General features: G+C 39.7%; 1 protein-coding gene across 1 annotated transcript in view; it reads right to left on the reverse strand.

Annotated features, from left to right (window-relative positions):
- Positions 1-448: 448 nt before the first annotated feature.
- REPS2 (RALBP1 associated Eps domain containing 2) overlaps positions 449-25,191 on the reverse strand; it is a 268,818-nt gene continuing 244,075 nt past the window's right edge. Inside the window, exons 19-20 of the transcript XR_012092076.1 lie at positions 2,884-3,058; positions 449-1,903 (exon numbers count right to left, since the gene is read on the reverse strand). The gene's annotated coding sequence lies outside the window, so the exon portion shown is untranslated. The remainder of the gene's footprint in view (positions 1,904-2,883; positions 3,059-25,191) is intronic.

A 25,191-nucleotide genomic window follows, 5' to 3' on the forward strand; every position in this document is an offset into this window, starting at 1 on the left:
CCTCTCTCCACTGCTGTTACTTGGCTTCTTCCTCATCAAGAAGGAGGCACAATGTTGTTGCAGATTTCTCTGAAATGTTTGTATTAATCCAGGATATGTCTGGTGAGATGGTCACTTACCCCAGTGCTCTCAGATTCTCCCAAGCCTATCTGGGTGTTCCTACCACCCCTTACTTCTGCCCCCAAAGAGGGCTATTTGGAGGATGGAAAGAATGGGAAGGTAGGGGGACACTTGCATCTTCTTCCTTTCTCTGTGCCCAGCATCACCTCCCAGAACTGGAAGGCTGTTCCCTCTCCAGTGTGCAGGAGTGTCCCTGACTTTCACTGTGTCCATGTTTTTCCTACTCTATGGCTTTTCTACAGCCAACTCTTGTCTTAGTCCATTTGGGCTGCTATAAGAAAATACCACAGAACAAGTTGCTTATAAACAACAAACATTTATTTCTCACATTTCTGGAGGCTGAAAAAGTCCAAGACCAAAACACCAGCAGACTTTGTGTCTTATGAGGGTCCACTTCCCGGTTGAAAGATGGCATTTTCTTGCTGTGTCCTCACATGATGGAAGGAGCAAGGCAGCTCTCTGGGGCCTCTTTTATAAGAGCACTAATCCCATTCATGAGAGTTCTCCCCTCATGAACTAATCATCTCCCAAAGGCCCCGCCTCTTAATACCATCATATTAGAGATTAGGTTTCAACATAATGAATTTTGGGGAGACACAAACTTTCAGACCATAGTAACCATCTAAGCTTTGGTTTCTATTATACAGGGGCCCAACTTTGGGAGTCCTAAGAAAACTCCTTTATTTCTTTTTTTAGTCTGGCTTTCAAGACTATTGCCCTAGTAAGGGTTTTTTTTAAATCTAGTTGAAATTTAAAACTGAACAATGACTATTTTGTCCTATGCTGTATCTACCTCCTCCTCCCAGGACAGTAGGCCTTCATCTTATTGCATAATCTTAATGGCAGAAGAACAGCAGGTGCTTCCTCTTTTCTTCTTCTTCTCCTCCTCCTCTTCCTCTTCCTCCTCCTCCTTTAATAACTACCCACCAAAGAGGGAAAACACATTTGGATAGTATTTTAAAACATTATCCTGGCATCTAAAATAATAAAATCATGGGAAGTAGTGGAGTGTTGACATCTATGTTTTCATTATTTCTACTTCAAGAAAATGAAAATTGGTTTGCCAATAATTAAAATATTGCGTTATTTTTATTGCATTTTGCATAAACCTTAATTCAAGTGAATTATTGTTATCGAGAGAGGAAATTTGAAGCCAGAGGGCAAAATCTTTAAATATTACCTCAAACATACGAGGTAAAACACTTTAAAATGTCTTCCCAGGACAGAATAAGAATACTCCTTATTTAGAAGGCAAAATTCTCATCATCAATTATCAGCTGATAGGTCTAGAACACCCACCAGAAGTCACATTTGTGTTAATGACATTTCATTTCTCAATGTGCACATACCCTTACAATTTTAGGCTCAATTTTTAAAACTTGGAACATATATTTGGGAAAGGATGAGTTTTGTATGTGAATAAGGTTACAGTGGGTAGGGCGTTCTGTTGAGCTATTTGAACAGGGCCAAAATGATTTTTATCCCAAACTGCCAAGGTGCTAAACATTTTACCATTAGACTGTTATTCCTGTAACTTAGGAATTACCCTAATCAGCAATCCTGTTTTAAAATCCTTTCATTATCTTCACCAAATATATAATGCACACTATCTACAAGTCATTATTCTAGGGCTTAATGATGAGTTGGGCATGAAAGGTGGGCAGAGACAAGGGAGAAGCAACAAATAAGTAAATGAAATAAATCAACAGCAGCTTTGTGTGGCTTATTTTGCCAGAGGTTCTTTCTTCCTTTTGGAATTAGGCTTGAGGAAAACTTTGGGTATCTGAAGAGAGAGCATGAAGAAGGAGGATAAATAGAAGCTGCTAGAAACTATCAGATTTCCTTAATATAGCTTGCAATTTCTCCCTCCCTCACAAACACATTTTAAGATTTCTCAAGTCAGAATTTGTCCTGTAATCTAAAAATAGATTTAATAAGGCAGTGTATTTTTTGTCTTAAATTATTAAATTGTGCTTGTTATTAAATAGTGCTTCTTATAATCCATGCCATGTTACACTTAAAGAGATCAGTAATATTTTAATTGAAAATTTTATTGAGGTAATTGTCAATTTAGATGAAGTCATAAGATATAATAGCAGGAGAGCCCACATGTCCTTTAACCAGTTTCCCCTAATGGTAACATTTTGCAAAAGTAGTTCAATATTACAATCAGAATATTAAGAATTTGTAGAACTTACTTGGATTTCTCCAGTTTTGCTTGTATTCGTGTGTATGTTTAGTTCTATCAATTTGAGAACGTGTGTAGGTTTGTGTATCTACTACCACACTCAAGATATCGAACAGTTTCATCACCACAAAGTCCTTTCATAATCCTTTTTAAGTCTTACCCACCTTCCTCCAAGCCATCTTCCCATCCTTAAACACTGGCAACCATTAATCTGTTTTCCATTTCTAAAATTTTATCATTACCAAAATATTATATAAATGGAATCATACAATATGTCACTTTTTAAGATTGGGTTTTTGCACTTGGCATAATTCTATGCAGGTTCATTTAAGTTGTTTGTACTGTATGCATCGTTGTCCCTTTTTTATTGTTGAGTAGTTTTTCATGGGATGTACATACCATGGTTTGTTTAATCATTCAACTGTAGAAGAACATCTGAGCTGTTTTTGGCTATTAGATCAGTAATATATATTGAGAACCTATTAGATGTGTTACGTACTTTCATATTTGTTGTTCCAACTAATCTTTACCCCCCAAAAAATCCTTGTAAGATGAACTTTAGTGTCTGTACTTACAAAAAAAGAAGTTGAGGCTCCACAACACCAACTAACATGCTGCCATCACACAATTGGCAAGTAGCAGGTTAGAATTCATACTTAGATATTCAATTCTCAAGCCAATGAGTGCTATTTGTCAGTTTATTTGATGACTTCTTCCTTGGGTTATCACAGGCATTGGGGCTGCGGCCGGCTAAAATGAACACAGAGAGCACTTAGGACTGTCGATGTATCCCCAGTTTTCTCCATTATTTTCCCACCATAAATCAGAATAGATCTGAGGAAATGTACAGCAAAATGACTGATAGCTCACCTGGCTCTGTGTTTTGGAGGTTCCTGTGCTTAAAGGGTCATCGACGAACCAAACAAATAGGTGAAAGTGAATTTTGGTTTCCCCCATCTTGATAAATAATTGTCTCTTACGCTGTTTTCTCACTGTCTCTTCTAATTGGCAAGTGTATCAGGGGAGTGGTAGTTAAACTGACACATTGTCATTCTGAAAACAAATGACTGGAAATGCCACACCAGTTCATATAGTACCAGAAAGCCTTCCAAGCAGCCCATCTGCTCAGGAGAGGGACATATTCTGCCTGTCATAACTCAAGCACAGCCTCCTGGAGAAATGAGTATGCCTGTTAATAATGAGCCAGCCCTCTGAGGGAACAGCCTTCAGGAAGATAGGCACATGGATGCTACCCACTTTTGGACTGCAATGCTGGGACAATTCACAAGCCCTCCCTCCTAATGAAAGTGCTTCTCCCACCATCCCATCACCTGCCATTGCCACTCCCACTCCATATCCCTCAAACCAATCAGAAATTCTCCTCCTTGGGACAACAGCAAGGGGACATATGTACATTTCAAGGGGAAAATTAAAACCATGATAAGATACAACCACAAACTCACCACAATGGCTAAAACTAAAAACATTGACAATACCAAGTGCTGACAAGGTGTGAAGCAACAAGAACTCTCATATATTGCTGGTGGGAACACAAAATGATACAATTGGTTTGGAAGACTGTTTGGTAATGTTTACTAAAAGCTAAATATATGCATCTCCTGTAACCAAAAATCCGACTCCTATCTATAAACTCAAGAGAAATGCATGCATATGCCCACCAAAGGACATGCACAAAATGTCCAAATTTTCATAGCAGCTTTGTTCATAATAGCCAAAAACTCAAACGTTCACAGTGGGTAAAATATTATTGAATATTCATGCAATAGACTACTACACAGATAAGATTCCGATACATACAATATGGACGAATCTGACAGATGTTATGTTAAGCAGAAGAAGCCATGTTCACAAAGAGTACACACTGTGTAATACCATTTACATGAAGTTTGAGAACAGGCAAAATTATTCTATGGTAATAGAAGGCAGAAGAGTGGTTACCTCTGGGAAGGAGTGAGAGATACTTACTGAGTGAAAAGGGGCATGAAGAACCATCTGAGATGCCAAAAGTGGTTCTATATCTTCATGTGGTTATTTGGGTATATACAAAATCTTATCAAGTAAAACACTTAGGGTTTGTACACCTTATGCCTTTTACTGTGTAAACTAAATGTTAGACCAAAAATTTTAAAGTTTCAAAAAAAAATATGAAGGAGAATTGCTCCCCCATTCACCTCATGGGACACTGGACCAGGCCACCCTTTTTTCCTGTCCTCCTTCTCATCTGTGGATCTGTGGACACCAGGACATGTGGCAGGGCCAGTTGACTACTCCACCCAACAGATTATTGGGGGAAGGAAAATTGATACAATAGTAGGAATACTTAGTGGGAAATCAAATGAGAGATTGGCACTGCAGTCTGAGGCAGGATAAGCACTTCATGCTAACATGCCTCCAGAGACTTTTCCTGTCTCCTGTTAACAAAATGGTGACTCATGCAGAGATGGAGATGAAAGAATTACTTGAGCATGGATGATTTCCATTCTCTTGGAAACTTGAGTTAGACAGATAGAAAAACACACACACAAGTGCGCGCGCACACACACACACACACACATACACATCGGCAGTGGGAGCAGAATATCTCTCTGACAGGCACTGATTCCAGAGTGATTTAAACACTCAAAATGAGAGAGAGAGATTTCAAAAAAATTAGCAGGTGTACCAAGCTCACATAATATATGCATTTGTTGTTTCTATTTATCTATTTTCTATTTTACATGCAGTAAAGTTCACTCTTGGTAGCATACAGTCCTATCAGCTTCAACAAATGATATAGTTCTGTAAGCACCACCATAATCAAGACACGGTTCTATCACACCAAAAAATTCCCTTGAGGTACCCCCTTTGTAATCAACTCCTTGTCCCACATTTAAACCCTGCAACCACTGATGGGTTCTTCAGTGCTGATCTGTTGTTTTACCTTTTTCCACAATGTCACATATGGAATCATACAGTATGTTGCCTTTGGGACCTGACTTCTTTCACTTAGCAGAAGGCCTTTAAGAATAATCCAAGCTGGCTGCATGAATGTCTTCTTTTGGGAAGTGTCTGTTCATATCCTTTGCCCACTTTTTGATGGGGTTGTTTGTGTTTTTCTTGTAAATTTGTTTGAATTCTTTGTAGGTTCTGGATATTAGCCCTTTGTCAGATGAGTAGATTGCAAAAATTTTCTCCCATTCTGTAGGTTGCCTGTTCACTCTGATGGTAGTTTCTTTTGCTGTGCAGAAGCTCTTTAGTTTAATTAGATCCCATCAGTCAATTTTGGCTTTTGTTGCCATTGCTTTTGGTGTTTTAGAGATGAAGTCCTTGCCCATGCCTATGTCCTGAATGGTATTACCTAGGTTTTCTTCTAGGGATTTTATGGTATTAGGTCTAACATTTAAGTCTCTAATCCATCTTGAATGAATTTTTGTATAAGGAGTAAGGAAAGGATCCAGTTTCAGCTTTCTACTTATGGCTAGCCAGTTTTCCCAGCACCATTTATTAAATAGGGAATCCTTTCCCCATTTCTTGTTTTTGTCAGGTTTGTCAAAGATCAGATGGTTGTAGATGTGTGGTATTATTTCTCAGAGCTCTGTTCTGTTCCATTGGTCTATATCTCTGTTTTGGTACCAGTGCCATGCTATTTTGGTTACTGTAGCCTTGTAGTATAGTTTGAAGTAAGGCTCATCATCACTAGCCATCAGAGAAATGCAAATCAAAACCACAATGAGATACCATCTCACACCAATTAGAATGGCAATCATCAAAAAGTCAGGAAACAACAGGTGCTGGAGAGGATGTGGAGAAATAGGAACACTTTTACACTGTTGGTGGGACTGTAAACTAGTTCAACCATTGTGGAAGACAGTGTGGTGATTCCTCAAGGATCTAGAACTAGAAATACCATTTGACCCAGCCATCCATGTTCTCACTCATAGGTGGGAATTGAACAATGAGATCACTTGGACACAGGAAGGGGAACATCACACATTGGGGCCTGTTGTGGGGTCAAGGGAGGGGGGAGGGATAGCATTAGGAGATATACCTAATGTAAATGATGAGTTAATGGGTGCAGCACACCAACATGGCACATGTATACATATGTAACAAACCTGCACATTGTGCATGTGTACCCTAGAACATAAAGTATAAAAAAAAAAGAATAATCCATGTTGTTGCAGGTATCCGTATTTCATTTTGTTTTATTACTGAGTATTCCCTGCCATGTGTTATTCCTTGTTTTGGGCAATTATGAATAAGGTTGCTATAAAATTCATATACAGGTTTTTATATGAATATATGTTTTCATTTATCAGGCAAACACTTATAAGTGGGATTGCTGGTAAATGTAGGTTTAACTCTATCAGACACTAACAGTTTTCCAAAGTGTTTTTACATTTTACATTCCCACTAGCAATGTATGACCACTCCAATTGTTGTACATCTTTGTCAACATTTGATATTGGTGCTTTTTAAAAACTGTAGTTATGTAAGTAAAACTGTACATAACTACATAACTACATAACTGTAGTTATGTAGTAAGTGTAAAGTGGTATTTCATTGTGGTTTTAACTTTTATTTCCCCAGTGACTAATGATGGTGAGCTTCTTTTCATATACCTGTTTATCATTCATGTATCTTCTTTTATGATATGTTTGTTCAAATCAGTTGCCCATTTTTCTCATTGCTGAATTTGGAGAGTTCTTTGTATATTTGGGATATCAGTTCTTTGTCAGAATTGTGATTTGTAAATATTTTCTTTCAATCTGCTTGTCTTTTCATTCTCTTAACAATGTCTTTTGAAGAGCAGACATTTTTAATTTTGATAAAATCTGATTTATTATCAATTTTTCCTTTTACGGATCATGTTTTTTGTGCCATGTCTAAGGACTCCTTGGATCACAAAGACTTCCTCTTTTCCTAGAAGCTTTATAGCTTACTGGTTTTTATATTTATGTCTATGATCCATTTGAGATTAATTTTTGTATAAGTTGTGAAGTTGGGTCAAGGTTCATCTTTTTGCATATGGATGTCCAATTGTTCTGGCACCATTTATTGAAAATATTATTCTTTCTCCACTGAATTGCCTTTGCAACTTTAATGAAAATCAATGGACTATAGTCAAGTAGGTTAGCTTCTGGACTTTCTGTTCTATCTCATTTATCTATGTTTCTGTCTTTCACCAATACCACACTATGTTGATTAATGTGACTTTATAGTAAGTATTGAAATTAAATAGTGTTACTTCTCTGCTCTTTTTCAAAGTTATTTTGGCTCTTTTAGTCCATTTCCTTTTCCATGTAAATTTTAGAATAAGTTTATACATATCTACTCCCCAAAAACATTCTGCTGGAATTTTGATTAGGATTGCGTTGAATTTATAGATCAATTTGTGGAGAACTAACATCTAAACAATATTGAATTTTCTGATGGATGAACATGGTATATATTTCCATTTGTTTCGACCTTCCTTGGTTTATTTCTTCAGTGTGTTGTAGCCTTTAGCATAAAGATCCTACGCATATTTTGTTAGACTAACACTTAAATGTTTCACTTTTTGGAGGTGCTAGTTTAAAATTGTGACTTCCAATTGTTTATCGCTAGTATATAGAAATACGGTAGATTTTTGTGTATTTGTCTTCTGTCCTGTAACTTGCTAAACTGACTTATTATTTCTAGGAGCTTTCTTGTAGATGCTTTAGAATTTTCCACATAATAATGTCTTCTATAAGTAGAATGAACTCTATTTCTTCCTTTCCAATATGGATACCTTTTATATATCCATGTTAAGGTCAACCTCCATCCCTGTTTAAAATTTTTCCCTTCCAAAAGCCAAACTGTGCAGTTCTTAAGAAGTTGTCCATCTCCCATACTGCATACCGACAACTAAAACTGGGGAACAACTAGATTACATCAGTCAGTATAGGTTAGGTTTTGCTGTAGTAACAAATAGCCCCAATATTTGAACAATAAATATCTCTTACAACAAGAAAATGTTTATATCTTGCACACAATACCTGTCCACCATAGCTTGACAGGACTCTTCCCTTCATGTTCTGTTAGGGACCTGGGCAATAGACCAGCCACTCTCTTAAATATTGTCTGTGGCTAAGCCATAGCAAAGGAGGAGACTAGGAAATGCAATTCTACTCTACACGTGGAAGTGGAGAGCCAGAAATATTTTGTGAAGGCCACTAATGACTATTAAGGAATACACACACAGAGACACAGACACAGACACACAGACATACACACACACCACAGAGACAGAGAAGGAGAGAGAGAGAGGAGCAAGAGGAAAATAAGACAAATAAACATCATTCTAATGCAAGCTAGAAAGTGGCATGTGCTGCTGGGTGCGGTAGCTCATGCCTATAATTACAGCACTTTGGGAGGCCAAGGCAGGTGGCTTGCCTGAGCTCAGGAGTTCAAAACCTGCCTGGGCAACATGGTGAAACCCCATCTCTATTAAAAATACAAAAAATTAGCTGGGCATGGTGGCAGGCCCCTGTAATCCCAGGTACTCAGGAGGCTGAGGCAGGAGAATCACTTGAACCTGGGAGGAAGAGGTTGCAGTGAGCTGAGATCGCGCCACTGCACTCCAGCCTGGGCAACAACACAGATTGTGTCTTAAAAAAAAAAAAAAAAAAAAAAAGGAAAAGAAAAGAAAAGAAAGTGTCATGTGCCTTTAGAGAGATACACAGAATGCACAATTGGAGTTTAAGCAAGGTTTCTCTTGTGTTAGATCAGGAAAATCTTCAAGCAGCAGGAACCTTATCCCACGCCTGGCCCGGAGGGTCCCATGCCCATGGAGCCTCCCTAATTGCTAGCACAGCAGTCTGAGATCTAACTGCAAGGTGGCAGCGAGGCTGGGGGAGGGGCACACGCCATTGCTGAGGCTTAAGTAGGTAAACAAAGCCACCAGGAAGCTCGAACTGGGTGAAGCCCACCACAGCTCAAGGAGGCCTGCCTGCCTCTGTAGACTCCACCTCTGGGGACAGGGCATAGCTAAACAAAAAGCAGCAGAAACCTCTGCAGATGTAAATGTCCCTGTCTGACAGCTTTGAAGAGAGCAGTGGTTCTCCCAGCATGGAGGCTGAGATCTGAGAACAGACAGACTGCCTGCTCAAGTGGGTCCCTGACCCCTGAGTAGCCTAACTGGGAGACATCCCCCACTAGGTGCAGACTGACACCTCACATCTCACATGGCTTGGTACACCTCTGAGACGAAGCTTCCAGAGCAAGAATCAGACAGCAACACTTGCCGTTCAGCAATATTCTATTTTCTGCAGCCTCCACTGCTGATACCCAGGCAAACAGGGTAGACCTCAAGCAAACTCCAACAGACCTGCAGCTGAGGGTCCTGACTGTTAGAAGGAAAACTAACAAACAGAAAGGACACCCACACCAAAACTCCATCAGTACGTCACCATCATGAAAGACCAAAGGCAGATAAAACCACAAAGATGGGGAAAAAGCAGGGCAGAAAAGCTAGAAATTCAAAAAATCAGAGCACATCTCCCCCTCCAAAGGAACACAGCTCATTGCCAGCAACGGAACAAAGCTGGATGGAGAATGACTTTGACGAGTTGAGAGAAGGCTTCAGTCGACCAAACTTCTCAGAGACAAAGGAGGAACTATGTAACCAGCACAAAGAAACTAAAAACCTTGAAAAAAGAGTGGAAGAATGGATAACTAGAATAACCAATGCAGAGAAGTCCATAAACAAACTGATAGAGATGAAAACCATGACACGAGAGATACGTGACAAATGCACAAGCTTCAGTAACTGACTGTATCAACTGGAAGAAAAAGTATCAATGATTGAAGATCAAATGAATGAAATGAAGTGAGAAGAGAAGTTTAGAGAAAAAACAGTAAAAACAAATGAACAAAGCCTCCAAGAAATATGGGATTATGTGAAAAGACCAAATCTACGTCTGATTAGTATGCCTGAAAGTGACAGAGAGAATGGAACCAAGTTGGAAAACACTCTTCAGAATATTATCCAGGAGAACTTCCCCAACCTAGCAAGGCAGGCCAACATTCAAATTCAGGAAATACAGAGAACGCTGCAAAGATACTCCTCAAGAAGGGCAACTCCAAGACACATAATTGTCAGATTCACCAAAGTTGAAATGAAGGGAAAAATGTTAAGGGCTGCCAGAGAGAAAGGTCAGATTACCCATAAAGGGAAGCCCATCAGACTAATAGCAGATCTCTCAGCAGAAACTCTACAAGCCAAAAGAGAGTGGGGGTCAATATTCAACATTCTTAAAGAAAAAAATTTTCAACCCAGAATTTCATATCCAACCAAACTAAGTTTCATAAGTGAAGGAGAAATAAAATCCTTTACAGACAAGCAAATGCTGAGAGATTTTATCACCACCAGGCCTCCCCTACAAGAGCTCCTGAAGGAAGCACTAAACATGGAAAGGAACAACAGGTACCAGCCATTGCAAAAACATGCCAAAATGTAAAGACCATCGAGGCTAGGAAGAAACTGCATCAACTAGCGAGCAAAATAACCAGCTAATATCATAATGACAGGATCAAGTTCACACATAACAATATTAACCTTAAATGTAAATGGACTAAATGGTCCAATTAAAAGACACAGACTGGCAAATTGGATAAAGAGTCAAGACCCATCAGTTTGCTGTATTCAGGAGACCCATCTCACATGCAGAGACACACATAGGCTCAAAATAAAGGGATGGAGGAAGATCTACCAAGCAAATGGAAAACAAAAAAAGGCAGGGGTTGCAATCCTAGTCTCTGATAAAACAGACTTTAAACTATCAAAGATAAAAAGAGACAAAGAAGGCCATTACATAATGGTAAAGGGATCAATTCAACAAGAAGAGCTAACTATCCTAAATATATATGCACCCAATACAGAAGCACCTAGATTCATAAAGCATGTCCTTAGAGACTTACAAAGAGACTTAGACTCCCATACAATGATAATGGGAGACTTTAACACCCCACTGTCAACATTAAACAGATCAATGAGACAGAAAGTTAACAAGGATATCCAGGAATTGAACTCAACTCTGCAGCAACCAGACCTAATAGACATCTACATAACTCTCCACCCCAAATCAACAGAATATACATTCTTCTCAGCACCACATCACACTTATTCCAAAACTGACCACATAGCTCAAAGTAAAGCACTCCTCAGCAAATGTAAAAGAACAGAAATTATAACAAACTGTCTCTCAGACCACAGTGCAATCAAATTAGAACTCAGGACTAAGAAACTCAATCAAAACTGCTCAACTATATGGAAACTGAACAACCTGCTCCTGAATGACTGCTGGGTACATAACGAAATGAAGGCAGAAATAAAGATGTTCTTTAAAACCAGTGAGAACAAAGACACAACATACCAGAATCTCTGGGACACATTTAAAGCAGTGTGTAGACGGAAATTTATAGCACTAAATGCTCACAGGAGAAAGTACGAAAGATCTAAAATTGACACCCTAACATCACAATTAAAAGAACTAGAGAAGCAAGAGCAAACACATTCAAAAGCTAGAAGAAGGCAAGAAATAACTAAGATCAGAGCAGAACTGAAGGAGATAGAGACACAAAAAACCCTTCAAAAAATCAACGAATCCAGGAGTTGGTTTTTTGAAAAGATCAACAAAATTGATAGACCAGTAGCAAGACTAATAAAGAAGAAAAGAGAGAAGAATCAAATAGATGCAATAAAAAAATGATAAAGGGGTATCACCACCGACCCCACAGAAATACAAACTACCATCAGAGAATACTATAAACACCACTACGCAAATAAACTAGAAAATCTAGAAGAAATTGATAAATTCCTGGACACATACACTCTCCCAAGACTAAACCAGAAGAAGTTGAATCCCTGAATAGACCAATAGCAGGCTCTGAAATTGAGGCAATAATTAATAGCCTACCAACCAAAAAAACTCCAGGACCAGACGGATTCACAGCCAAATTCTACCAGAGGTACAAGGAGGAGCTGGTACCATTCCTTCTGAAACTATTCCAATCAATAGAAAAAGAGGGAATCCTCCCTAACTCATTTTATGAGGCCAACATCATCCTGATACCAAAGCCTGGCAGAGACACAACAAAAAAAGAGAATTTTAGACCAATATCCCTGATGAACATCGATGCAAAAATCCTCAATAAAATACTGGCAAACCGGATTCAGCAGCACATCAAAAAGCTTATCCACCATGATCAAGTGGGCTTCATCCCAGGGATGCAAGGCTGGTTCAACATTCGCAAATCAATAAACATAATCCAGCATATAAACAGAAACAAAGACAAGAACCACATGATTATCTCAATAGATGCAGAAAAGGCTTTTGACAAAATTCAACAGCCCTTCATGCTAAAAACGCTCAATAAATTCGGTATTGATGGAACGTATCTCAAAATAATAAGAGCTATTTATGACAAACCCACAGCCAATATCATACTGAATGGGCAAAAACGGGAAAAATTACCTTTGAAAACTGGCACAAGACAGGGATGCCCTCTCTCACCACTCCTATTCAACATAGTGTTGGAAGTTCTGGCTAGGGCAATCAGGCAAGAGAAAGAAATCAAGGGTATTCAGTTAGGAAAAGAAGAAGTCAAATTGTCCCTCTTTGCAGATGACATGATTGTATATTTAGAAAACCCCATTGCCTCAGCCCAAAATCTCCTTAAGCTGATAAGCAACTTCAGCAAAGTCTCAGGATACAAAATTAATGTGCAAAAATCACAAGCATTCTTATACACCAGTAACAGACAAACAGAGAGCCAAATCATGAATGAACTTCCATTCACAATTGCTTCAAAGAGAATAAAATACCTAGGAATCCAACTTACAAGGGATATGAAGGACCTCTTCAAGGAGAACTACAAACCACTGCTCAGTGAAATCAAAGAGGACACAAACAAATGGAAGAACATACCATGCTCATGGATAGGAAGAATCAATATCATGAAAATAGCCATACTGCCCAAGGTAATTTATAGATTCAATGCCATCCCCATTAAGCTACCAATGAGTTTCTTCACAGAATTGGAAAAAACTGCTTTAAAGTTCATATGGAACCAAAAAAGAGCCTGCATCTCCAAGACAATCCTTAGCCAAAAGAACAGGGCTGGAGGCATCACACTACCTGACTTCAAACTATACTACAAGGCTACAGTAACCAAAACAGCATGGTACTGGTACCAAAACAGAGATATAGACCAATGGAACAGAACAGAGTCCTCAGAAATAATACTGCACATCTACAGCCATCTGATCTTTGACAAACCTGACAAAAACAAGAAATGGGGAAAGGATTCCCTATTTAATAAATGGTGCTGGGAAAATTGGCTAGCCATGAGTAGAAAGCTGAAACTGGATCCTTTCCTTACTCCTTATACAAAAATTCATTCAAGACGGATTAGAGACTTAAATGTTAGACCTAATACCATAAAATCCCTAGAAGAAAACCTAGGTAATACCATTCAGGACATAGGCATGGGCAAGGACTTCATGTCTAAAACACCAAAAGCAAGAGCAACGAAAGCCAAAATTGACAAATGGGATCTAATTAAACTAAAGAGCTTCTGCACAGCAAAAGAAACTACCATCAGAGTGAACAGGCAACCTACAGAATGGGAGAAAATTTTTGCAATCTACTCATCTGACAAAGGGCTAATATCCAGAACCTACAAAGAACTCAAACAAATTTACAAGAAAAAAACAAATAACTCCATCAAAAAGTGGGCAAAGGATATGAACAGACACTTCTCAAAAGAAGACATTTATATAGCCAACAGACACATGAAAAAATGCTCATCATCACTCGCCATCAGAGAAAGGCAAATCAAAACCACTATGAGATACCATCTTACACCAGTTAGAATGGCAATCATTAAAAAGTCAGGAAAACAACAGGTGCTGGAAAGAATGTGGAGAAATAGGAACACTTTTACACTGTTGGTGGGATTGTAAACTAGTTCAACCATTGTGGAAAACAGTGTGGCAATTCCTCAAGGATCTACAACTAGAAATACCATTTGACCCATCCATCCCATTACTGGGTATATACCCAAAGGATTATAAATCATGCTGCTATAAAGACATGTGCACATGTATGTTTACTGCGGCACTATTCACAATAGCAAAGACTTGGAATCAACCCAAATGTCCATCAGTGACAGACTGCATTAAGAAAATGTGGCACATATACACCATGGAATACTATGCAGCCACAAAAAAGGATGAGTTCGTGTCCTTTGTAGGGACATGGATGCAGCTGGAAACCATCATTCTCAGCAAACTATCACAAAAACAGAAAACCAAACACCGCATGTTCTCACTCATAGGTGGGAATTGAACAATCACTTGGACACAGGAAGGGGAACATCACACACCAGGGCCTATTGTGGGGAGCGGGGACTGGGGAGGGATAGCACTAGGAGATATACCTAATGTAAATGACAAGTTAATGGGTGCAGCACACCAACATGGCACATGTATAGATATGTAACAAACCTGCACGTTGTGCACATGTACCCTAGAACTTAAAGTATAATTTAAAAAAAAAAAAAAAAAAAAGAAAGCAAAAAAAAAAAAAGAAATTAGGGCTTGAAAGATGGAATTTAGACTTTCAGTATGTTTATATTTCATAACATAGTATAGCAGTTAAAAAGATATCCTGGAGTTATATTGACTGGGTTTTAATGATCTGCCCAATACTAGCTGTTTGACCTTGGGCTAGCCACTTAACTACTCTGTGCCTAAGTTTCCTCATCTATAAAATGAGGCTACTAATAGTACCTGCTTCACAGGTTGGTGAGATAATTAAATGAGTTAATATTTGTAAAATTCCAGAATAGTGCCTGGCACATAAGTGCTATGAATGGTACACACACATATCCCTGATGACAATCCATTATAAATCCAGAAGCCCAAACAAGCTCTTTCTTCAAGATCTTTAAACACAAAGACTGGATAGTAAAAAAAGAAAAAAAAAAAAGTCAGAAAATGAATTATCTCTGGTGAAATTTACCCTTAAATTTTAGTTCCAGTGAACAAGGCCTACAAACTGACACTCCTTTCAATACTTTAAAACCAGAAATTCAGATCAGATTTCCAGATTTCTTAGCTATAGGTCAGCATTTTCCTTTCCTCTGTCCAGAACTAGCCAGGGCTGGATAATGACAGCTGAGCCTTTCCTAGGATATTTTTCTCACTAACTTTGGAGACTTTGGACATGGTGTTTAAGAAAGTCTGTTCATCAAACTATGTAAAACCAGACCTTCACTCATCATCTGCCTGGGAATGTCCTTGAGTACTAAAGAGGAGTAGAAACCCCACAGGACAGATAAGCATGTGAAAATATGGGATTTGCTCAGAGACACTCTGTCCTCAAAAAGAGTGGGACCAGCACCAGGAGACCTTCACATCTCGTGGAAGATGGGCAACTGAAGAAATATTTCTACTGTAAATGGGAAAACAGTAAAACTCCTAAGAGGAGTAATAATGAAAATTTCCATTGGTCTGGCTTCTCTAAATGAATAAAGCTCTTTCAAGTATATTCCCATGTTTGGTTCTCATGACAACCCTATAAGAAGTGCAGGGGTGAGAATTAGTATTCCCTCTCATTTCACAGCTAAGAAAACAGGCTCAGAAAGGTGAAGTGACTTGCCCATGACATTGCAACTGGGAAGTAACCAAGAAGAAACTTGAACTCAGTGACGCTTATACCTCATTGTGGTTACCTGTGAGACCTGGTTTCCGAAAAAAGTGGAAGGCATACTGCTGATGGGGTACAAAATGATATAATTTTATATTTTGTATATTTATTAGAAAAAAAATATAAAACCAGGACAAACTGGCGATGTGAAGCTTCCTTTTTTCAATAATTTATATTTAAAACATTAGTCAATTTTGAGAAAATCTTAAGCAATTGTTTTGCACAGATGATTCATGGATGTGGCCAAAATTGTGAAGGTGGTCCCCAAAGGTCTGAAGGCTGGAAGCCCTGCTGAAAAGTGGTTGGAAAGAAAAGTGACTTGGGTATGGGTTCTGTAGGCCTGGCTTTGTCACTAAAGGACCATGTGACCTTGGACTAGACACTGAGCTCTCTGAGCTTCTGTCGTATCCTATGTAGAATGACAGCATTAGTTGCAGTAATTTCTGGAGCCTGTTCAGTTGGAATCTTCCAAGATAGAAGCTGGGTGTTATGCCCAAGAAGAGTGTGAAGGGCTGGGTTTCTTTGGCCCCTTCTCCTGCAGTCAGCTTTAATTTGCCTGAAATAAAGCTGACAGGAGGCTGCTGCATTCCGGGTACATTCCTCTGTGTCAATCACTCAAGATCTCTTTTCTCAGGAGCTTCTAAGGAGGGCCCGTTCGGCAGATTTGAAGGTCTCCTTCCCTCTTCTTGGCTGTGTGCCCTGGTCCCCACAGCCTGCTTAGAAGGGGAGAACATGACAGACAAAGAGGGAAGGAAAAGATTTCTGCAGAGCCGTCCTCCCATAATGAAAGAGCAAAAGAAAAGACTTGTAAAGATTCCAGCAGGGAGGAAATTTAGGGCAGCGAGAGGAATAAAATCCATGATAGGCCACTAGGAATGGGATCGGGGTCAGTGGGAAGGTTTTTCGGAAAAAGCCATGGTTCCCATTGTTTTAATTTTTTTTATTTCAATAGCTTTTGAGGTATAACTGGTTTTTGGCTACATGGATGAATTGTATAGTGGTAAAGTCTGAGATTTTAGTGCACCTGTCAACTGAGTAGTGTACATCGTACCCAGTATGTAGTTTTTTTTATCCCTCACCCTCCTCCTACCCTCCCTGCTTCTGAGTCTCCAATGTCCATTATACATGGTTCTTATTTTAATGTGTCTTAGGTACTTGTGAGTGGGTGGAACAATGGCAGCTCTCCTACCACTGAATCAGGTCAGCACCCAGAACAAGAAGGTACAGGAGAGTCACCATCAGCTACTAAAATTATGAGAAAATCCAGGGCCACCTTGACCTGCTTTGTGACCTTGGGCATGAACTTAATCTCCCTGTGCTTCTGTGTTTCCATATGTGAAATGGACATTATAACTTTAACTATCTCCTAAGGCTATGGTGGGGATTAAATAAAATAATACATGTAAAGCCTGGTGATAAGAACACAATAAATGCTACTGATTATGTTTACTACTGGTGATCTTATACTTGAAGGCTAGCATAGTGTTCTAGCTTGGAGTTAGACAAATGTGAATTGAAATCTTGGCTTGACCACCAATCAGTCCTATAACTTTGGGCTTCAGTTTTCATTGACAAAATGTGATACTAATGGCACTCACCTGAAGAGAGGGCTGTCATAAAGACTCAATTGCATAATAACATAAAGCTCTAAGCAGAATGTCCACACATTCTCAATAATGTGTGCTCAATAAAGGATAGTCATGATAGACGTGAAGCTCCCAAACCCTCCCTCAAGGAAAGACTCATTGCCCCAGCTGCAAGGAATGCTGCCAGCAGACAGTGTTCACTGTTAGCACCTTCAGGGACTGTTTGTCCCTAGTAAGTTCTCTGAAGCAGAATCTTCCACTTTTGGGTGTCCTCAAGATATTCAGCACAGCACTGCAAATATGGTAGGTCAACTTTAAATATTTATTGATGGGCTGACTAATTTAATGACTTGCTTCTGAAATATGAAGTATATTTTGATGGAGTATACTTTGAAACAGTTCAGGTATGAGGAGGGAGAAATTCCCATGTAACTTAATTCTAATTTCACAGCAAGGATGAGGTTGCCCTTGCTAGCATTTCTAGCCAACTTAAGAAGGTTTTTTGTTTTGTTTTTTTGTTTGTTTTGTTTTTATGTTTTGTTTTGTTTTTGTTTTTGTTTTGTTTTTGTTTTTTTTACTTTAGATGGGACACAGAGCCCCAGCTTTGAGGGATCCGATTTAGTCCTCATCAAAATCCCTCCACTGTTTCCCAAGGCCTGGCTGGAAGAGAGGACACTCGCTTCATGCTGACCTTGTTTCCAGTCAAGACTGCCTGTGAAAATGCAGTCTTGGCAGATGTGCCCTTTTGAGAAGATTTTTATCTTACAGAACGTGACAGATTTTCAGCCTCACTCTTCAATTTAAAATTTCTCATATTACCCCCTCCCCTCTCTCCATTCCAACTTGGGTAATTTTTCTCTACAGCGACAGTTTCTCAGTTGGTGGTTGCATTCCAGAGTGGGTTAATGTGAAAGGCAGAATTGCCACATCTTGAATAACTTAAGCCCAAGTGAGGACTGAATATGGGATTGACCAGAATGTAGCACAGTTCTGGGCTTTTGAGCAATAGTTTCCAAACACCAGTCCATGGACCAGGGCCAAAGTTCTGCTCTCGCAGAGTTACAATCCAGTGGGGGCATGATAAAATGCAATACTGGCTGCCATACTTTGCAACCTCTGTCATCAAGAGGAAGACCCCATTTCTGTATCCCTTGAATCTGGGCTGGTCTAGTGACTTGTTTGACCAATCCAATGCAACAGAAATAACACTGCAACTCCTAGCTTAGAGCTCGAGAAGCCCCAAAACTCCCACTCTCAAGCTCTTGGAACACTACAACTGCCATGTGAACAAACCTGGGCTGACTTGCTACAGAATGCAAGAACATGTGGAGAAATGCCCCAGTACTCCAGCCTCCCCAACGAAAGCCATTATAAACCAACCAGCTGTAGCTGATCCTTCTGCTGACAGCACGTGCATGATCAGGCCCAACCCAAATCAGCCAACCCTCACCCAAGCAGAAGAAACACTCAGCTGAGCCTAGACCAAACTGGCAACCCACACAATCATAAGTAATTGAGTACATGATTATTTAGGCCATTAAGTTTTGGGGTAGTCTGTTACACAATAAAACTGACAAAGGGGAGACTAACTGATATGGGGGAGATAGAAAGTAAAGAAGAAAACAAATAGATGACCATGATAACATAGATTGTAACACGTACATTAAAAGAAACAAAGAGGATGAGGTGATGGAGAAGGACTACCGGTGACATATTTGGGGAAGACCTCTCTAAAGAGGTGACATGTTTGCAGAGATCCAAAAGGAAGGAACCAGTTAGGTGAAGGCCTTAGGGCAAAGGAAATTACAAGTCAAACCCTGTTAGGTGTATTTTCAAGAAACAGCATAAAGGCCAGTGTGGCTGGACTGGTGAGAGAGTGAAAATGCGGTCAGAGGGGAAGTCAGAAAGGTGAGCAAAGTGCATTAAGAAACCACTGGAGGACTTTAAACAGAAGAGTGACATCATCTGATCTCCGTCTTTTAGAGTTCTCTGATCTGCATCTTTTAGAGTTCACTCTGGCTGCAGGGCAGAGGATGGATTGTAGAATTGCAGGAGTGGAAGCAGGAAGCCTAGTTAGGAGGCTGTTGTAAGGTCCAGGGGAGAGAAGATGCTGCTTAGACTAGAGAAGTATCAGTGGTGGTCGTGAGACGGGATCAGATTCTGGAATTATTTTAGAAGGAAAGCCTCATACAGCACATATGCTGACTTGAAGCAAAATTTTATTACTTGATCCATGGGTCTAATAAACTTTAGGTCACTGGTATTGCTTTACTCTTCATATACTTATTCTACAACTTTTATTAAGGAGTTTTTTTGGTTTTATCTTATTTTTAATTGACAATAATTATATATATTTTTGGGGTACAATGTGGTGAATAAGTGTATCATTTCCTCATATTTCATACAGGTGTTTATTGTTAATTATTTATAATGGGCATATGAAGTTTTCCTCATACTTACAAAAGCAGATGAAACATAAATCCAGCATCGGTTGCGTGTAGAATACAGTATTTGGTTCACAATTCCTGTTTTTACAATTTTGTGAATAGGATTCAAATTTTCCCTAGTAAGTTCTCTGAAGGCAGAACCTCCTTCAGGGAACATTCCTCCTTTGAACATTTTTCACCAGAATTCCCATTATAGTCTCCCAAGATATCCACATTTGCTTATAAACCACTTTCTTAAAATGTTATTTTTCTTAGAAGTTAATTTGGAAACATTGGTTTGTTTAACAATTATCAAGAAACTGTATAGTTTGCTGATTAAAATCATGGACTCTGGATCCAGTCTGCCAGATTCAAATTTCAACTGTGCCATTTTTTACTTGTGTGATGCTTGGCAGATTTTTTGAAATGAGGTAATAATAGTACCTCCCATATGGTGGTGTGTGATGATTAAAATACTCAGGACAGCTCCTCATACATAGTAGGTGCTTGCTCAGTGTTAACTATTATTGTTTCACGTAAAATGCCCTTGCAATGCCAGTCACTGGGTTGCATGTCTTTGTTAGTGTGACTATTCGAAAGGCGCAAAATAACATTCCATTTAAAAATGGACAAAAATAATTTTATTTCTGATTTTCCCTAATTCAGCACTGCCTTCCTAATTTTCTGACTCTGTGAGTTCTGACTGTACTTCTGTTGTTTACTAATGACTGGCTGTCATGCTCACTGTACCCTTGGCCAGCAGCAGCCTTGAGTTCTCAACTGCAGATTATGTACATAAGGAAAAAAGCTGCCAACTGCATAGGGCATGGAAACTATGTCTGAAACTATCATGGTAAAGTTACCTGTTCTCCAGAAGAGGTGACTGCAGTTAGAGTGGTGCTGGGGCTGTTCATCTTGCAACCTTATTCGGTCAAATTTCCAGTGCCTGGGCTGAACCAACTGTGGCTCTGCAGGCATCTCTCTTTACTTCTTTAAGGTCTCTCCATGTGGCTTCTCCAACATGTCAGCCACACGGTAGCCAGACTTCTTACATGGGCAGCTCAGGACTCCAACGGAGCCTGTCCTAAGATAAACAGATAGATAGATAGATAGATAGATAGATAGATAGATAGATAGATAGGTAGATAGATAGATAGAGCACACTAGGTAGAAGATGTATTGCCTTTTATGACCTAGCCTCTGAAGTATACTATTACTAATCACAAACAACACTGTATTCCATTCCTTGAGGCTGTCGCAAAGTCCCACCCGATATTCAGGGTGAAACAACATAGACTCCTGTTGATAGGGGAATAGCAAGGTTCTGGAAGAGCATGTGAAACTGGAAATATTATGGCCATTTTTGGGAAAATATGCTCAGCCACAGACAGAAAGAGGCAGTCAGTTCAAGCACGACTTGTGCTGGCCAAAATACCCACGTGAACAAAAAGTCACAGGCCCTACTTGAATTGGTTAAATGTGTAGCTTTACTTGAATGGCCTTACCTTTATCAGTTTAAGAGAGAGAGTGATTATGGGGCAAGGGAAAGGGGAAGAAGAAAACTCATATTTATTGAGTACCTATTTGTATGTCCTGAATGCTTTACATAAAGCTAACTATGGATCAACCACTATTGAGCACATGAGTCTATAGATGGCAATTTGAATTGGACTCAGCTGTGCAGTGTTCCTGAGCTAGGCCAGGCTCAGCAGATTGCTGCTAGTCAGCTGAGGCTCCTTGGTTCTCTTCCATGTGGTCTTGCATTCTCCAGCAGGCTAGCCCAGACTTGGTCACAGAGTGGAAGGGTCCTGTAGTAGAAAGCCCCATTATGCAGGCACTTTTCGAGTCTCCGTATGTCATGATTGCTATTGTCCCATTGACTGAATCAAGTCACATGGCCAGACCAGATCCACAAACATTGCAAGAGTGTGCATACAGGGAAGGGAAGAATTTGTGACCATTCTTGCAACGTACCATAGCCTGAGACAGAAAATGTTGTTTACCTACTCGTGCACAATAATTTCCCTTAGAGGTCACAGTGAGAGAAGGACCGTGTTAAAGACTCCTTATGCTTCCCCCTGGAGGGGGAGGGAGGATCAGGGCCAGAAGTCTCCAGGGCTTCTAGTCTAGGGCAGCCCTACATGGTCCATGATCATGAAGAGAAGTCTAGGTACTATGTCCAGCCTGGAATGAAGACAGCAGACTTTTAGGCAAGGAAGAACTGAGTGGGAGAAAAGAGATATATTTCAAAATATTTCTGATTGAAATATTGGGGATTTGAGAGGTAGAGAAAGTGAATTTGGGGGTGACAGCAAGAGATGGCATGGTTAAGAAGGCTGGTTTTGCAGCCAGACTGCCTGGATAACAATCCTGGCACTCTGCTGCTTACCTATTTTTGACATTGAGATGTGATAATACATGTAAAACACAAAGTTTCTGGCACACAGTCAAGGATTAATGAATCATCATCATCATTAGCATCATCATCATCACTATCATCTGTGTGGAGGTTACTGACAGGAAAAGTGGTAGGCAAAGGATTTTGACGAAGTGTTGTAACATTTTACTTGTCCCCCACAATTTTCTTTTGGCATTTCTGTGTGTGTATGTGTGTGTGTGTGTGTGTGTGTGTGTGTGTGTGTGTGTGTGTGTGTGTGTGAGAGAGAGAGAGAGAGAGAGAGAGAATCAAAGCCTGAAGTGCTAATTTCTTTCTTTTTTGTCTGTTGGACTGTGTTTTTCAGGTGGAACATCAACCGAGACTGGATATGCAGAGCTAAGGCTTATTTTGAGGGTAATCACACAAAATGATGTTCTCCTTTAATCCTCACAATTACACTGCAAAGTAGACATCGTTATTTTTCCTTTTTCCAGGTGAGGAAACAGAAGCCCAGGGAGGTCAGGTAGCTTGCTCAAGATCGCTTAGTATATAGCAGATCTGGGATTCAAGTCTAGATCTGTCAGATTCTAAGTTCCATGCCCTTTATTCCTTTCTTTCTTAAACTTAGTAGGAAAGTTTATTTTCCTTTCTTGCACTTCCTTTATTTCAAAAACAAGATATGGTCATTCTACCAAGTGAAACAATCCAAAGACGTATAAATTTAATATTTTCACCCTAAGACCCTCCTCAGTATCACCACTGTGACCACGATTCCTGCCTGACCCACTCCCATATATTGCTGATGTATCTAATGTTATCATCATGGTATGTGTCTTTCTATGAAATTCTCCATACTCCTATAAACATATATACACATGTACAGAGGGAGTTAATTGTGGTTCATTTTTACAAAAATTGGATCATATTATAAATTACTCTGCAACATGTTTTTCTACCTTAACAATACATCATAGCCATCTCTCTAAGGCAATTAATATAGAGCTAATTGATTCTTTGCAATAACCGCACAGTCTAAGGTACAAACATGATATACAATTTGTGCAATCATTTCTAATTGCCTGGTGTTCTGATTGCTTCAAGGTTTTTTTTGTCCCCTACTGCCATAGCACAAAGACATCTTTACAGATCTACTGATGATGTTATATCTATAAAATATATTCTGAAATGTGGGACTCTTTGGTCCCAAATGTTGCAGTTACCTATTATTACTGTGCAACAAACCACCCCAAAACTCATTATTAAAGTTTATTGTTAAAAACAACAACAATTTATGTATGCCCTCAAATATCCAATTCAGGAAGGACTCAGCAGGGATGGATCATCTCTGTTTTCAGTGGTATCATTTAGGGGAGCTCAACTGGGCTCTGGAAGATCTACTTTCAAGATGGTTCATTCATATGGTTGGTAAGCTGGTGTCAGCTGTCAGTTGGGAGCTGAGTCAGGATCGTGGGTCAGGGTCCTTGGTTTCTCTCCACTTACGCCACTCCACAGGCTGCTTAGGCTTTCTCACAGCATGGTGACTGAGTTCTAAGAGTGAGTGTCTCAAAAGAATTGCGCAGAAGTTGCACAGTCCTTTTAGAAGCTAACCTCTGAAGTCATACAACATCACTTCCCACCACATTCTATTTGTGGAAATAGTCACAAAGCCAACCAGCCAGCTCCAAAGGGAGGGGCATTAGATTCCACCTTTTGATGGGGGAAGGCAAAGTTCTAGAAGAACATGTAAGATAGAAGCTACTACTGCAGCCACCTTTGGAAAATACAGTCCTGCCAGACAAAGATCGCAGAGCTAGTAAGTGATGAAACTAAGATTAAAAACCTGGTCTGTTTTCTCATTCCATAATGTGATGTTTCATTAGCAGGTGAGTGGAGTCATCTCTTAGGGTTGGATTTGGTGTATACAAACCAAGGCAAGGAAAGACTGAACAGGGGAGCCAGCTGTGCACTAAACTTTACGGAAATTAACCTACAGGATTATCCAAAGACTTTTTTTTTTTTTTTTTTTTTTTGAGACCGAGTCTCGCTCTGTTGCCAGGCTGGCATGATCTCAGCTCACTGCAACCTCTGCCTCCCAGGTTCAAGCAATCCTCCTGCCTCTGCCTCCAACGTAGCTGGGACTACAGGCACGCGCCACCACACCTGGCTAATTTTCGTATTTTTAATAGAGACAGGGTTTCACCATGTTGGCCAGGATGATCTCGATCTCCTGACATCGTGATCCACCCGCCTTGGCCTCCCAAAGTGCTAGGATTACAGGCATGAGCCACCACACCCAGCCTATCCAAAGACTTCAAAAGCCCCTGTCTGTGGTGAGATGCCTTTATGCCTATAGCGTAGCAAAGTTAAAGACAAGGGGGCTAGGGACCCACAGGGACTTCCTAATGGTCTTGGCAACCAACTCCCTTCCAGAAGATGTCAGTCTAGCACTGCAGCTCCCATTCATCATTTACCATCTATCCCAGAGGGAGTTATAATTCAACCACAGTAATTCACAGTCATCAGCAAAGAAAGGAAAAGCATCTCAGCTCAGCTTTTTATTCTGTGCTTTTCTTCTTTTTACAGTTTTGGTTTGACACAATGGAGCAGTTCAAACCAGGAGACTGGAAGAATGAAAGATTAGCTGGGCAGAAAAGCTCCCTACCACATAAATGAACAAGGTTACATGGTCAAAGTCCCAATTGTAAGTGTGTTACTGTGCAAAGTGAGGCCATGAGTGCATTTCAGAATATTACATTAA

The sequence above is a fragment of the Chlorocebus sabaeus genome, chromosome X, assembly GCF_047675955.1.
Source record: "Chlorocebus sabaeus isolate Y175 chromosome X, mChlSab1.0.hap1, whole genome shotgun sequence".
NCBI lineage: Eukaryota > Metazoa > Chordata > Mammalia > Primates > Cercopithecidae > Chlorocebus > Chlorocebus sabaeus.